This window comes from Anopheles merus, chromosome 2R (assembly GCF_017562075.2).
Source record: "Anopheles merus strain MAF chromosome 2R, AmerM5.1, whole genome shotgun sequence".
NCBI lineage: Eukaryota > Metazoa > Arthropoda > Insecta > Diptera > Culicidae > Anopheles > Anopheles merus.
The window spans coordinates 25,048,906-25,062,902 of record NC_054082.1 but is presented as its reverse complement, the minus strand read 5'-3'; the positions used below and the strand labels follow the sequence as shown (position 1 = coordinate 25,062,902).

The following is a 13,997-nucleotide window of genomic DNA, read 5'->3' as shown; positions in this document are numbered from 1 at the left end:
GGTGCGATGCGTACGAGTAGAGAGAGAGAGTGCAAAGAACAAAATAATTGCTCTCCATCTCGCTCTCCCTGTATTTCGCTCTCTCACTCTCTCTGCTGCGTCTATACGGACGATGATTTTATGCTGGTGCTATGCTACACGCGCCCGGCCTACGAACGGTGTGCGCTCTCGTTCTCGCTGTCTCGTATCTCTCTTCCTCTCGATCGCTCGCTCTCTCTCAACATCCGAACGGACGTACGGGCAGGTTTCGCTGTACGCTCGGGCACTACTTTCAAAGTGTGTTTCGCCGCGTACGTATCTCCCGAAGCCTGGGCAACGGATCAGTAGAAAATTCTGCCGGCGTCAAAGATCCCGTGATCAGGTGCGATCGACGGACGGGTTGGTGGCAAGTGCAAGTGAGTGCGTGTGTTTTTAAAAGGGGGGGGGGGGGGGGGGTACATTTTTATATTATCACGCATTCGTGTGGGTTTGATTGAATGCAGAGTAACGATCGAAACAATCAGCGCGTTTTTGGCAAGGAGAAGAAAAAGTGTTTGATTGTTCTGTTGGAAAAGTGGAGATTAGTGTGTGACTGTGTGTTACAAATGTTTTAAAAGTTTTGCGATTACACCATGCTAAGGAAACTATCGAAAAAAAAAAAATCCCAGTCACCCATCATTTCCCACAGAAAAAAGTGTTGCAGTGTGGTTTTTGGTTATCAAAACGTTGGAGTGTTTTTGAAAATATACTCCAAAAAAACAAAAACGATACCACTTTTTTTTTCGAAACAGTCGCCCGCTGAAAACGGTAAACAACTAACAAACCTTCAAATGTGCCGTCAACGGTTGCGACAGCTGAACGCGTTGGCTCATAACAAACAATAAAAATTTTGGCCAATTTTGGGCAAGCCATTTTTACACACAAAACGTTTCCAAGGCAACGCAGTTGCAGCCCAGTTGCCCTGTTCCCACACATCGGTGGAAAGAGATTTGCCACAAAAATGTTGGGAAAAGTGAAAAAAAAAGATTAAACTTTATGCGATTGTGTATAGGCGGCTATCCTTCTCGTGCGTTGTGTTTGGTTTTAGCTGTGCTGTGATATTTTTGCTTTCTTGTGTGTTTTGCATTGCCGCCGTTTGCCGTTTGTGTGCGTTAGATCGGCGGCGATCTTTCCCCGATCTCTGTCATCGCTGTAGCGGATGGTGATGATATTTTTACACCCAAAAGGTTGCCCGGCCAGGCTTGCGATGTTTTTTTTCTGTCTTTTTGTTTGTGTGTGTGTGTGCGGTGTTGTATGTGTGTGGAGTTGCTGTTTGCATTGGAGAGGAATCGCATTACTGTATTCTCCTTAAAATGCGCTGCACACACACACACACACAAACGAAAACGATCAGTTACAAATGATCATCAGGTTGAGTGAAGCTTTCGATCTGCTCTTCTTAACCTTCTAATAACTCGTTCGATCATCACTGCGTGTGTGTGTTGGGCGATGTTTTGAAAGGAAGCACAAACCCACCGGAACCCGAAACCGGTCGAAACGTTCAGGCGCACGAAAGCGTTCGAAGCAAAAAGACAACAAACGTACACACACAGAAGCGATCGTTTGCTAGCCATTCTCTCGCAACGATCTTTCTTTCTCTCTCTCACACACTGATCACCGCACACGGCCTGTGACGTTTGCAGAGTGATTTCATTCCACTTTTCATTCAACCTCTTGTTTCGCCCGATCTTCCCTAGCCGAGTGCACACGTGCGTATCTCTTCCCGAGTTTGGTTCACAGTGTGAGTGTATGTGCGTGTAGTTTAGCGTGTAGTTCACGCACGGTGACGAGAATCGTGCCAGCGGCGTTGTGCAGAGTGAGTGTGTGTGTGTTTGATTTGCCTGTGGCGATGTTCTGCTAGTGCGCGCTCACTGTCTCAATGACGTCGATCGCTGGTGCGATGAAATAGCATCAATCAATGAGCAGTGTGGTTTGGTGTGTGTTGAAGTGTCTCATCTCATAGCGTAAAGAGCGCAGTGCAGTGTAGTGCTGTGTGTGTGGGTGTGTATTACAGTGTGCATGTGTGTGGGTGGATGGGTATTCAGTGTGTTTAGTTTAGTGTGTTTGACGGTGGTGTACACAAAAACATATAAAAACAACGATTGTGTACGATTGTGGAAGACAGCAAGCAGAGACAACAAACCTCACCAGAGAGAATACGACGATCGTAGCCGATGGTTTGTTTCGTTCAAAAGAGGTTAGTTTTGAGCAACTTTTCCCCATTAGATTTCTCTACAATCCCCCAACAAGCAAGTAAGATTGATGAACTGTGTGGTTGTCTGCATTGTCTCCGAGTAGTTTTGATTGGAGCATTCGCAAACAACAACAAATAAAGTACATCATCTCCCGTGTCTTGACGCGCTTGCTGTGATCTTGACGTTTAAGCGTTGGTATGCGTGCACGATGCACACGCACACATACACCCAAACGGGCTCAGGAATGCATGGCCCAGGCCGGGGTTGTTTTCAGTTTCATAGTGGTGGTGGTGGTGTTGCTGTTGCTGCAAGATTTTAGCGTCCCGCCGTGTTGTGGGAATCATATGGGCAAACGGCAAACTAAAGCACGACGATCGTAAGGCATGAAGGAGAGAAAGAGAGGGAAAAACGCTACACAGCTTCCACTGGCAGTGTAAGGAAGGGTGGAATCGGAGGATGGGAGGCAGAGCGGCGGCCAGCATCGGAAGAAAATTCTTTTCCTTTTCTTTTAAATTTTCTTCCTTCTTGGTTTCGTCTTGGCTTTCTGCTGTGCCAGGGGTTTTTTTTTTGGGGCACCAACGTTCCCCGGCGATCGTTTCAGGCGCGCTGGCAAGGTATCAGTATTAATGGGTTGCTTCTCCTCCGTCTGTTCTGTTTCTTTCTGCTCTTTGTGTTTGGGTGTGTGTGTGTGTGTGGAAAAGGTTTAAGAAAACGGGAGAATGAAAGACGGGCAAAGAGCCTGCCGTCTGCGAGGCAGAATTCCGAACGAAAGAAAGCACGATCAAGTATCGAGTACAATATCGACCGATGAAACGAATCGATCTAGTCCGGATTCGATCCGGTATGAATGGGTGGATGGGGAGAGAGAGGGAGAGAGAGAGAGAGGAAGCAGTGGTACCGTACACAAGGGCGAGGGCTTTCCGGGTGTCGGCCTCTGTGATGGGACAAGTTGGGAGAGTAAAAGCAGAACAATTAGGATTGTATGAGGTGTTTTTTTTGTAAATCTTTAGGGAATAAAGTTTTAGCTCATAAAAAATAGAAAATCACGTAAAGGATGATTGGAAGCATCATTTCCATTAACTATTCATCGTAATAAATCGTTAATAAATAGAATATTTTGGATCGAAATACGTTCAAATTTTAACCTCTAAAATTCAATTTTGTTAAACTCAAATTAACATATTTACTGCTTTTATTTGGTGAGCATATTTCTTATATAAAATGGTGATATTACTTGCAGTAAATTAAATTGTTTAACCATGTTGTGTTGTAACCCACATTTATTACAATCACAATCGCAAAAAGCCTTAGAAATCTATTTACACAAAACAAATCCTTTATGGGCCGCTTTTCCCCAAGCAAAACGAATTGAGCAACAACAAAAAAACATGCCAAACAAAACCTTTGATGTGAAAAAAGGAACGGGCGTTAGTTATTGAATGGTTTCGGGAAACCCACCGCGTAGCGAATGTAAACGGTGCGACACGAATTGACTGCTTACGTACGAGTTTAGGCCACACCAAGCGTAAACACTTCCACACCGTTCATCCCGTTCGGCAAGTTCTGCACGGTGACAATTCTTATCCCTATCACACACACACACACACACACACACACACACACACACACACACACACACACACGTTAACAGGGTGGGACGATATGTTTTTTTTTCTTCCTCCATTTCGCTTCGGTTACGATGCTATGATGCGTTTTGTTGTTGCAGCAGCAGCAGCAGCAGCAGCGGCGGCGGCTGCAAGTGACTTTGAATATTGCACCGCAAACTACAAAGCGAATGCCGCAACAGAGGGCTTTGAGAATGGCTCCGTCCCAGCGGGGGTAGTGGGACAGGCACCTTTCACCTTTCCCGCTCCATTGTGCACGTGCGATCGAAGATTTGTTAAACGATCGTTTGTGCGTGCGTGTGTGTGCTTTGACGCTTTTTGCCGTACCGCGCAGTACCGATCAACATCGATGACACGGTACATTCGGTGTTGTGGCATGCAAGCGATATACAAACACACACACACACATACACACGATCGAGTGTCATCCGCTCCAAGCCCTCCGAGGAAGGGTGTGTGTGTGTGTGAGCAATTTTGCGTTGAAATTCATACCCAAAACGAAACCTCCTGGAAGGAGGGAGAAATGCTCCCTTTTCATTCCCTGCCGCCTGAAGCTGCGTTTATTTGATAGTACGTTGCCCAGCATGACGGCGATCGTATGCGAAACAGCATGCTGCTGCTGCTGTCTGCCCGCCTGCCCGCTTGGCGATGTGATCAGAGGGCCGCCCCAGCCTCGGTTCGGTTCGTTATCCTTGTTCACTTGTTCTGGTTTCGCCGGTTGTTGCAAAATGAAAGCAAAATACAAAAAGAACAACTTAAATCCTGCCCCGCAAGAAGCGCAAATAAGCGGCCCACACATAATGAAGGAAGAACAAAGCGACGAACCCTTCCGCCACGGCAAACCATCAGCATCAGCATCTCCCTCTCTACACACTCACTCCGGTGGGGAAGGGAATGCGCTGTGCAGAACACATACGCCGAAGCTTGTTATGCACACTATCGACGACGCCAGCAATCCTTTTAGGCTGTCGGGTGTGTCGGGGGAATGCACTGTAGTGATGTGCTCTTTGGAGCGCACCCATGGTTCCGATCCGACAACGACTATTGTTTGTCCGATTCGGACTCCGGCAAAAGGGGAACCATTAGTTCCGCTTGGAGTCGGAGTCTTCCGCAGTCGTGTGGAGTCATCCGGAGACATCCGGAGTCGTCTGGAGTCGTCTGAAGTCGTCCGGAGTCGTCTGGAGTCATCCGGAGTCGACTGGAGTTTAAGTCATTCGGAGTTCCCGAAGTCGACCGAAATCGGATCTGGTCCGAGTCAACCTGATCCGACCTGTGCAATGTGCTTCTTTGTATACAGGCCTTTGTTTCGAAGGCGGACTTCGGCCGACTCAGGACGACTCCGATTTCGGACGATTCCAATTTCGGATGACTATGATTTCGAAAGACTCCCACTCCATGCGTCTCCAAGCGACTCCGAAACCGGTCGATTTCGGGCGATTCTGGTCGTCTCCAGACGATTCAGAACGTCTCCGGATAATACTGGGCAGACCTATCTTCCGGAGTTGGTATCGAAATTATCGAAGCCGGATCAGAGTCGACTCTGGATTTTTGGCCATCCTTACCCATCACTAGTGTGCGCACCCCGCCGCAAGACATCGCGCACCAAAAACCAACTCATCAACTTGAGCCGGTGCCGGTGCTCTGTCTGTCGTCTGCTTCGTTCAGTTCGTGTCCATCTGCTTTCCTTCTTTTAGTGTGACTGCAGTTAAAAAAAAGGAAGAAACGATTCCTTCACTTCATCTACCACCATCACCACCGTACCGTGGAGAGTGATCACCGTTGCTTAATGCTGCTAGTGAGCGCACACCAACACACTGGCACATCGTACGGATACACCGGCCAAGGCAGTTTTGTGTCATTATCGGGTTCGTTTCCTGTTGCCAGGGTGTGTCTTTCGTTTCGTGTCGGGGCGCGCGCTTCTTCAACGCGCTTGGCTACTCGGGCACGCGGAGGATCTGGCCCAGGAGGATCTGTGTTTTGTCAAAACTGTGAATGAAGCAAAACCCCGTGCGACGACGATGCAGCAGCTAATGTGATTGTTGACTGTTGGCGGCTAGCTTCCTGCGAAAACGTTCTCAACTGTGCAGCGGCCGGGCGCCGTTCCTTTTTTTTTTGCCTGAGCATGCCAAAATCAAATTGGGGTTGATCGTGGTGTGGTGTTGGTGGTGAAGATAAATACCGTGCAAAAAGGGATGTGATTCGGTAACAACCCGATAATTACCACACCCAAAGCACACCAAAAGGGAAGGGTTGCGCGCTGTAGCGAATGCGAGCGTGGGGGGGAATGATGCCGCACCAGGGTTAGGCGACCGCAAACAGACATTCTTTCCACCGATGGTTTGCTGGGTTGGGTCAATGGCTTGGATTGGAGGGATTTTTTGTTGTTGCACGGTTGCTTCTAAAATTAATCGTTTCCAAATTGGGGATCGTCGCTCTGTCAGGAGTTCCAGGAAGCTTGCAGGAAGTTAAAATTAGGCACAGAAAGAGAGAGAGAGAGGGATTTGTGTCAGAATGATCACGACTTAAAGTGAATCTAATGTTATCTTAACTGTCTTTTAGTTACTGACAAAATAAAATAAAGAATAAGTAATGCCTTTCGCTTGATATACAGCATTCGATCGTACCCGAACGAATCAATCCATCCGGGTCGGAGAGGCTTGTTGGCTGTTGTTGTTGCTCCTTTGTTTTTTTTACGAACCTCTTTTTGCTTGCCAAATTACCCTGACCAGCGTTGGGTTGTCAGACTGTGCCTGCAAACGTTGTGAGCGAAATGGGAACGGGCATTCTTGCCCTGCTTTTTTTTGTTTGTTTGTTATGTCCGCCCCATTTTAACCGCGCTGCTGCTCGGCTGCGGAGCGCGCATAGTTGCGTGTACCGGCCGGCCGGCTGATTGACGGCTTGATTGGACCTTATCATCTTGAGCATTATCATTTGCATGGGTTGCATGTCCGCAAACGTTAGCGTTTTGCTTTGCTGTCACCTGGCGGGAAGAGCTGGGCAGAAGTGCCCCTCAAGCTTCGAGCTTTTGAAGCCTTTGATGCATTCCAGGGCTTTTCCATTTCCTTCGTTTCACACTCGCTCACACACACACACACACACACACACACACACACACACACACACACACTGGCGAACTGCGTATGCAAGCGCTGCAAGTGCAAGAAGTGTGACTGTGAAAAGGCTCCCCACTCGAGCACCCTTCAATCGGCTTAACCTGATGCATCGGCTGTGGCGCTGGTTGGCTTTCGCGGTTGCTTATTTGTTGAACGTTGCTTAAAGGATGTTGAGTAGTACCTGTGTGCATGGGACATGGGAAAGCTTTCTCGGCACTCGGGAAATGCGGTGCAAGCATAACACTGGTGGTGTGTGCTTCTACCACAGGCCCGACTGTTGCTGAAATCCTATTGTGTGTGCACTGCCGGCGAGGTGGGAAAGCGGCGAGAAAAGGGATCGACAAAACTTTGTTTCAACCAACGCCAGTATGGATGTGGAGGCTACAATCGAAGCCCTTTCCCTCCAGCCACCGCAAGTAATCGGGCTAGGATCGAGTAGTGATTCCACTTCAAAAGCACAGTGGGATTACAGCGCTGTTGTTTTATGTGTGTGTGTGTTCGCTGAGAATTCAATTTTTAAAGTAATAAAAGTGATAGCTGAATGTAGAAGTTGAATCGTCGCCCTTGCTCATTGTGATGAACCGCTTCCTTCGCGTGTAATAGTTGGAAGTGAGTTCGGTGTTCGGAATCATTCAATATCGATCCTTCGACTTCCTCGTGCCAGCGTGCAAACAGAGGGAGCAGCAATCGCACGATGGATGGCGCGTTTGAAGCGCTCCACATGGAAACGAAACGATCCCAGCGCACCGGTTTCGAAAGGATTAGGTGCACGTGTTTGCGTTAAGTTTTCCCTCACTCGCGCACAGTTTCGCCGCTTCGCCCGCGTCACGAGCTCGTCTGTTTGTCTTTCATCCTTGCCAGCTCCTTACGGGGTGGCAAAATATAATTTATTACGATCGATCGCTTTAACCCCCTCGAAGTGTGGTGTGTGTGTTGCAAGCTGAGGCTGAGGTGGAGGGATTTGACCGTTGAGCCAAGCCGATTCGCTGTCGAGCGCTGAAATGAAAGAGAAAAGTTTTTTAACCAACGTTTCATTACCTTGTGGGGGAAATGTTTTCTTTTGCAAAGTTTGTGCTCGGGAAATGCTACATTTGCTGGAATGTTTTGATTATAAAGGAACGATTTTTGCTTCTCCGCTTGTGCTTTTATTTGCACAAATCAATGCTTGGGTACACGCTTGGTGCTACAATAGACTTTGAGTTCGAGCAAATGCTGCGGAATCTGCTGCAAATGTTTTCGCAAAAGTCTTCCTTTGCTTCCCTCGGCATGATATCATTCCCATCTCCGACACGGTCACTTGATCACGTATCGATTTTGTCAACACTTCAACAACCTCTACATTCGCACGCCCTGAAGCAACACACACACACACATGTTCGGTTCGGTTGAGCACAAACCACCTATTGTAGCCAGCCAGGAGGGATTTAAGGGTTCGCCGTGATTGCCGATGCGCCGATCTATGGATTGGGATTGGGAGGGCGCGGGTTGAAGATTGTTTACACACTGGCCAATGTTTGGTTTGTAATGATCGGACCGGCGGGAGGGGGGTGGATTTTATGGCAATATATTCTTCGCCAGTTTCCGTACCGCCTTTTCGAGTGATCTTAACCGATATACCACTTGACGGGAGGTGTTAGCTTGTTAGAGGAATGCGCTGGCTCTTAAAAGAAAAGCAAGGGTGGAGAATGCATTGATTTGGAAGGTGGTGGAAGCAACCTTTAGTCGGGAATGGGAAGAATTAGAGAGGAAGTGTGTCTGATGTAACGTACAGGAATTCGATTATTTTGCTACAATCAATGAACTTAACCTCAATGGAACAAGTATTCAACATGTTTCTTCGTTGGCTAAAAGGTCAGGTATTTACATCAACTGAGCACGACTTTTGCTTCAATAATCAAACTGAAGATTATCTGCTGACCATACGAGTTTTTGGTCGTTCGAACCGGATTCCGGACGACAAACAGACACTCATTTCACGCACACACACACTCACTCTCTCGCAAGCAACGTTGGCAAGATTTATTTCCGACAAATGCATTTAATGCCATTTTCACTTTAGACAATTTACTCGCCCCATTATTCACTTGCACTTGCTCTGGGGGAGGAAACCGTGAGCAACGGAGGGGAGTAACGCATCGGTCAAACCAATCCTCGGACCGGTAGAACAAAAAAAAAGAACAATTCAAATTGTCACCCACATTACTCACCCAGCCTGCCTGCCAGTTTGCCATCCCCGCCCCCCGCAATGCTGTGTGTGTGTGAAAGTGCATTAAAATTGCATTAACGAGCGATTTCTTCGGTTGATCTCGTCCGTGCCAAAAAAAAATCATCCGGTCCATATTTTGCGCCCGAATGGATTACGGCCTCGGTAAGAGCTTTTGTATGTGTGTGTGTGCGAGCAATCTCGCGTAGAGCGATATGTTTGCACTCGTTTGAGAACCAAAAAAAAAACCCCTCAACGAATTGACTTTGATCGCCGAGCAGTTGTCGTCCGTTGCACCCCGGTGGGTTCGTTAAACCGGCGTGGGTTGGAAAGTGAAGAAATGGCTTGATAATATATCAAGAGATTCGCAATTTCGCTTTTACCACTGTTTCATACACCCTGTGCCGAGTAGTGCGGACGGGCGCTGCCCTGAATGTAATGCTTCCGGTCAGTGCAAACATTACAAGCCAGTTTGATTGCATCCAGGTTCCGGTTCTGGTTCACATACACACACGTACATAAAATACGAATGGCATTCCTCTGCCCAATGCCATCGATTGATTGTTACCGATGTTCAGTTTTAATTCCAACGTCGGATGCCAACGTTTGTCGGGCGCGGGAGCGTTCGGGACTGTTTCCCGCGGGCAGGGCGCAGAAAAACAAACGCCCCACCCTTGTACACGGAAAGGCCATTTGATGGATTTTTATTGGTATTTGCTGTTTGCAAAATGTCTGTCGCAATTTGTGAAACCCTACCAGTGGTGGTGGTGGTGGTGGTGGCTCGTTGGCCAAGCCTTGGTTTGGCTTGGAGCGAGATGGATTGGCGTTTGGGGCGTTGTTTGGCTTGTTTTTTTTTGGCGGAGGGGTTAAACTGTTGCACATTTTGTAGCCTTTTGGTGCGGTGTGTGGTTGCTGGCAGCCAAACATTGGTCACCTATTCCCGCGGCAAGAGGTGCTGTTAAAAGGTGTTTCTTTATTTACAAATAAAGCCTCTTCATCAAATAGTGCACGAAATAATGCACCGTGTTTGCGATATTTTTCTCGCCGGTTATTGACCGAGAAACATGGCCCCCCGGCAGACACTGGGGCCGAAAACTTCCCCTTCAAATAGGGAGGCTATGTGGTTGTGAATCATTTTCGTTGTTTGCACCCGCTGGCAGCATCGTTCGACCCATCGGCAAGCGAGAAGGGAACGGGACGCAGACACACAGGGCGATGAGTGTTTGCTGCTTTTGGGCAAAAGCGCTCTTTCCCAAGTACAGTTTTTGACAAATCCATGCGCCTTCCAACCCAACACAGTGGACCATTCAAAACGTGAATCTTTAAGAAACGTGGCTTCTTCACACGTCTCCAAGCGTCTTCCTGCACGACGGGGGGCGACGACGGTGTACGCTGAAACATGACGCAGAGCGCGCGGTTGCAGTGCTGGCAATGCAATAAAGATTGCAAATACCCGGAGCCCGGTTGGTGCATTGGATCTAGGATCACGGACTTGCACTTTCCCGGTCCTTGTTCCCAGAACCCCTTTTAGCGCTACCCCCCCTCTCCAGTCTCCACTATGATATGGAAAAGCATAAACAGTCGATGTTTACATTCGTTGCCACAAATGTACCTCCGACAGCACAGGGCTCCTGGGTGGGGAACGGTGGGCAAAGAACAGCAATCCGGGGGAAGGAGATATATTGTGGCCACAAGCCTTCATTCGTTCTTTCGCTTTTCTTGCTGCTTGATTTTTCTTGCTTGCGACGAAAAGTACGACCGGCGGCAGTAGTACGTGACGGATGGATGGGTAAATTTTAAAATTCGTGCTCCAAGTTGCGCATTTTGGGGGTGCTACTACACTAGCCCCAGACACTAGCCTGGTCTCTCTTTCTGTCTCTCTATCTCTCCCTCTCTCTCTCGCTCTCTTTCTCGCTCTATTTTGGCGTTTATGTGTGTTATTTTGCTTTTGATCCTAGATGGGGGGGGGGGGGGGGGGTTTGTTCCCTTCGTTTTCGGAGTCAGTTTAACCAAACTAGGACGGCGGATTGAGACAGCCGGTCCCCAAAGGTTGGGTGGTATATTTGTTTGGCAACGGGGCAGACGGGTGCTTTGGCATGTGAACGATGCACTTGAACCGAACTTTTCGCACCGAGGTTTGTGGCGCTAGTGAACCCTTTATAGCATCGAGTGGGTTATTTTATGTAAATGATTTTGTTTTGTGAAGGAAATTTTTTGGTATAGATAATATGTCGGTTCAAATAAGAAGAGGAATAAATGGCAAAAAAATTGCCTCTGGAAAATTAAAAATTCTTGCCTGAATCTGAGCTTTTATTGGCGTTTTATCTTGTTCGTATGATAGTGGTGCAGATAGAGTAGTTGGCTGCGTGCTCGACTGGTAAGCTGAATGACGTTCGTTCGAATCCTGACTTGAACCTCCCCCCAAACTGTCTAGAACTTATTTTAAAACAACAAGGACTGATTTTTGTTCTATCTTCACTTTCTTATCTCAAAAATTCTCAAAAACGTTTGTTGAGAAGAAAAAATTAATCATAAACCGGTTATTAAATAATAACTCAATTAATAGCAATTTGTCTTATCTTTGCAACCGCTTTCACGATAAGATATAGATATTTGATGACTACCCAATCGCTACGTTTGTTTTGCGGCCTACAATTTTTAAATCATCCCAAACAACTTGTCAAGGGTTAAACGCGGTAACAGTTTGTCACTTGCCAACGAGTGAGTGAGTAGAGTATCTCGTTTACCCACACCCCGGTGCTTGGCACATGCCCTAGCCGGTGGGCTACGTGCGCAAAGGCACGCTTCCACTCGGGAGCATCTCGTCGTCGTCGTCGCCTCCCGCTTGCCTTTGCTATCGTATCTTAACAAACTGTGCAAGCAAAGTCCCCCGCATCAACCAAAGCTGCAGTTGTGTGTTTGTGTGTGTGTGTGTTCAGTTGCAGTTTCGGTAGCAATTGAAGCACGGCGAGCCCCCGTTCCCCGGCCAAGCTGATAAGACGACGGCGAACAACAGCATTCACAACAGCGTTGTGCACGTAGTGGGGTTGGGGTTGGCTGGGCGTGCAAATGCGCTATGAAGAGGTGCGGAATTATTGGATTCTTATGCAGGCTTATGACGATGACGGCGATGCTCATTGGGAACTGGGGCTCGGCGGCGCACTCCACGGTTCGCGGAGATTTCACAAATAATCGGCCGCGTCAACAGATCGGTCGGTGCAAGGAGACAAAAATCGCTTCTTCGCTCGGGATCAAACGAAGCATTAATGGGCTTGGGGGAGAGGAGGAAGGGTGGTGAAAATTTGTCCCATGGTGCATTGATCAGAATCAGTTCGTTTGCTTTACTTTTTTTTTATAAAGAGCGAAAAAAAGGATTTCCCAAACACAGAAAAAGAAAGATCAGATAGGGAAAAAGGGCACGTAGCTCAGACGAAAAAGGGGAGAGCTCCCCTTTTTCACAACGGCAAACATCATTAGCCCGGAGCGTGACCGTGTCGGTATGCTCTGTGTGTGTTTGTGCCTCGTCTCGTTGGCAAAAGGACGAGCCAAAGAAGTTTTGTTGGGGAGTCGCTGGAATCGAATTGGTAGTGGAATCGTACCTAGTAGCGTTAAAAAAAAGGGATCACACACCAGCACGACCATTGTGGACAGACCAACGGGGGACACTATTTGTTCAGCCCTGATTGGCGCATGTGTTGACTAAGCGTAGGATTTTTCGGTAATGAAACGCGCGCCTCCCCCCGGTGTTTCGGTTGATTGGCGCGCTAAAGGTGGTTTGTTTGGGAGAAAGTGTGCGAGAATGCGAGAAATGTGAAGCGAACGCAATGTCTGATTTCAATTAGGAAGTGCCGGGCTCGCTACTCGCTCTTGGGCCTTCGTACCTACGTTAATTAATTTGAAATTTTTTCCAATGTCCATTGGTGCAATGGTGTTCCGGGTGTTAAAATGAAAGCCAACGGCTTCTCGGAAGCGACACATTGTTGGGGCGTTAAGGGGCTCGAAGCTAAGGGGTGGGTGGGGCGCTACGAGGGGAAGCTAATTAAGCTGTTTAGTGTCGGGTTCAAGCCATTTCAATCCAATTGCCAATTTCGGATCAGTTGCGTTACAAATCCCTTGGGGCGAACAGCATAAAGGTTATTAATTGGAGCGCTTGGTGTAATTAGGCTGTTCCGGGGTCTTTAAGGTGCTTCCGTTTGTGTAAGCTTAAGGTTAGGAGCAAACCAGTTTGATATTATCCTTTATAAAGGGCCGTTTTTTCGTTCTATTTTAAGTATTTTTGGTTGTTTGCAAAGAATATCTGCACACCTGAATTCCCAACTTGTTCGGAGTGTGTGATTTGAAGCATAAATTCCTTCTTAGATCGAACCGTAAGGACATATTGGGTGGGGTTGCACAATCAGAGCCACTTCTTCCGCCAACATCAAAAGCGAACAGGAAAAGCGTGTATTCCACACACTCTTCCTTCTCCGTTTTGTAACGCTTGATTTGAAGTGGATTTGAAGGAAATGTCAAATCATCATTTTGGCTCTTTCCACTTGACGCGCGCACTCGGCATTACTTAACATCAATCGATTCTATATCGCCACTCACCCGGTGGGCGGTTTAAGTGGCAAAAAGAAAGCCCCTCTTCCCTCCCCCCCGCCTCTACCCTATCTGTGCAGAATGGTTCTGCTCAGGTGTGCTCTCAGGCCCCACGTGGCCCCCAATCATCGTGCAGTATGATGAATGATCGGCGTGCATGAAGAGTTGTCCCTTCGATGGTGGTGCGAAGAAGGTGTAACGCGGCGTTACACAACTGACGTATCTGTCTCTCTCTCTCTGTGTGTGTGTGAGATTTCAACGA

At 47.7% G+C, this 13,997-nt stretch overlaps 1 protein-coding gene across 17 annotated transcripts in view; it reads left to right on the top strand.

Annotated features, from left to right (window-relative positions):
• Nucleotides 1-266: 266 nt before the first annotated feature.
• The window catches only part of LOC121588342 (interference hedgehog-like), an 80,630-nt gene continuing 66,899 nt past the window's right edge, over nt 267-13,997 (top strand). For 15 of the 17 annotated variants that reach the window (XM_041906157.1, XM_041906155.1, XM_041906156.1 and 12 more), the window contains exons 1-2: nt 267-395; nt 1,716-2,215. The gene's annotated coding sequence lies outside the window, so the exon portion shown is untranslated. Of the gene's footprint in view, nt 400-1,715; nt 2,216-13,997 lie in introns of all 17 variants that reach the window. The other 2 variants (XM_041906152.1, XM_041906150.1) reach the window with 2 other exon arrangements.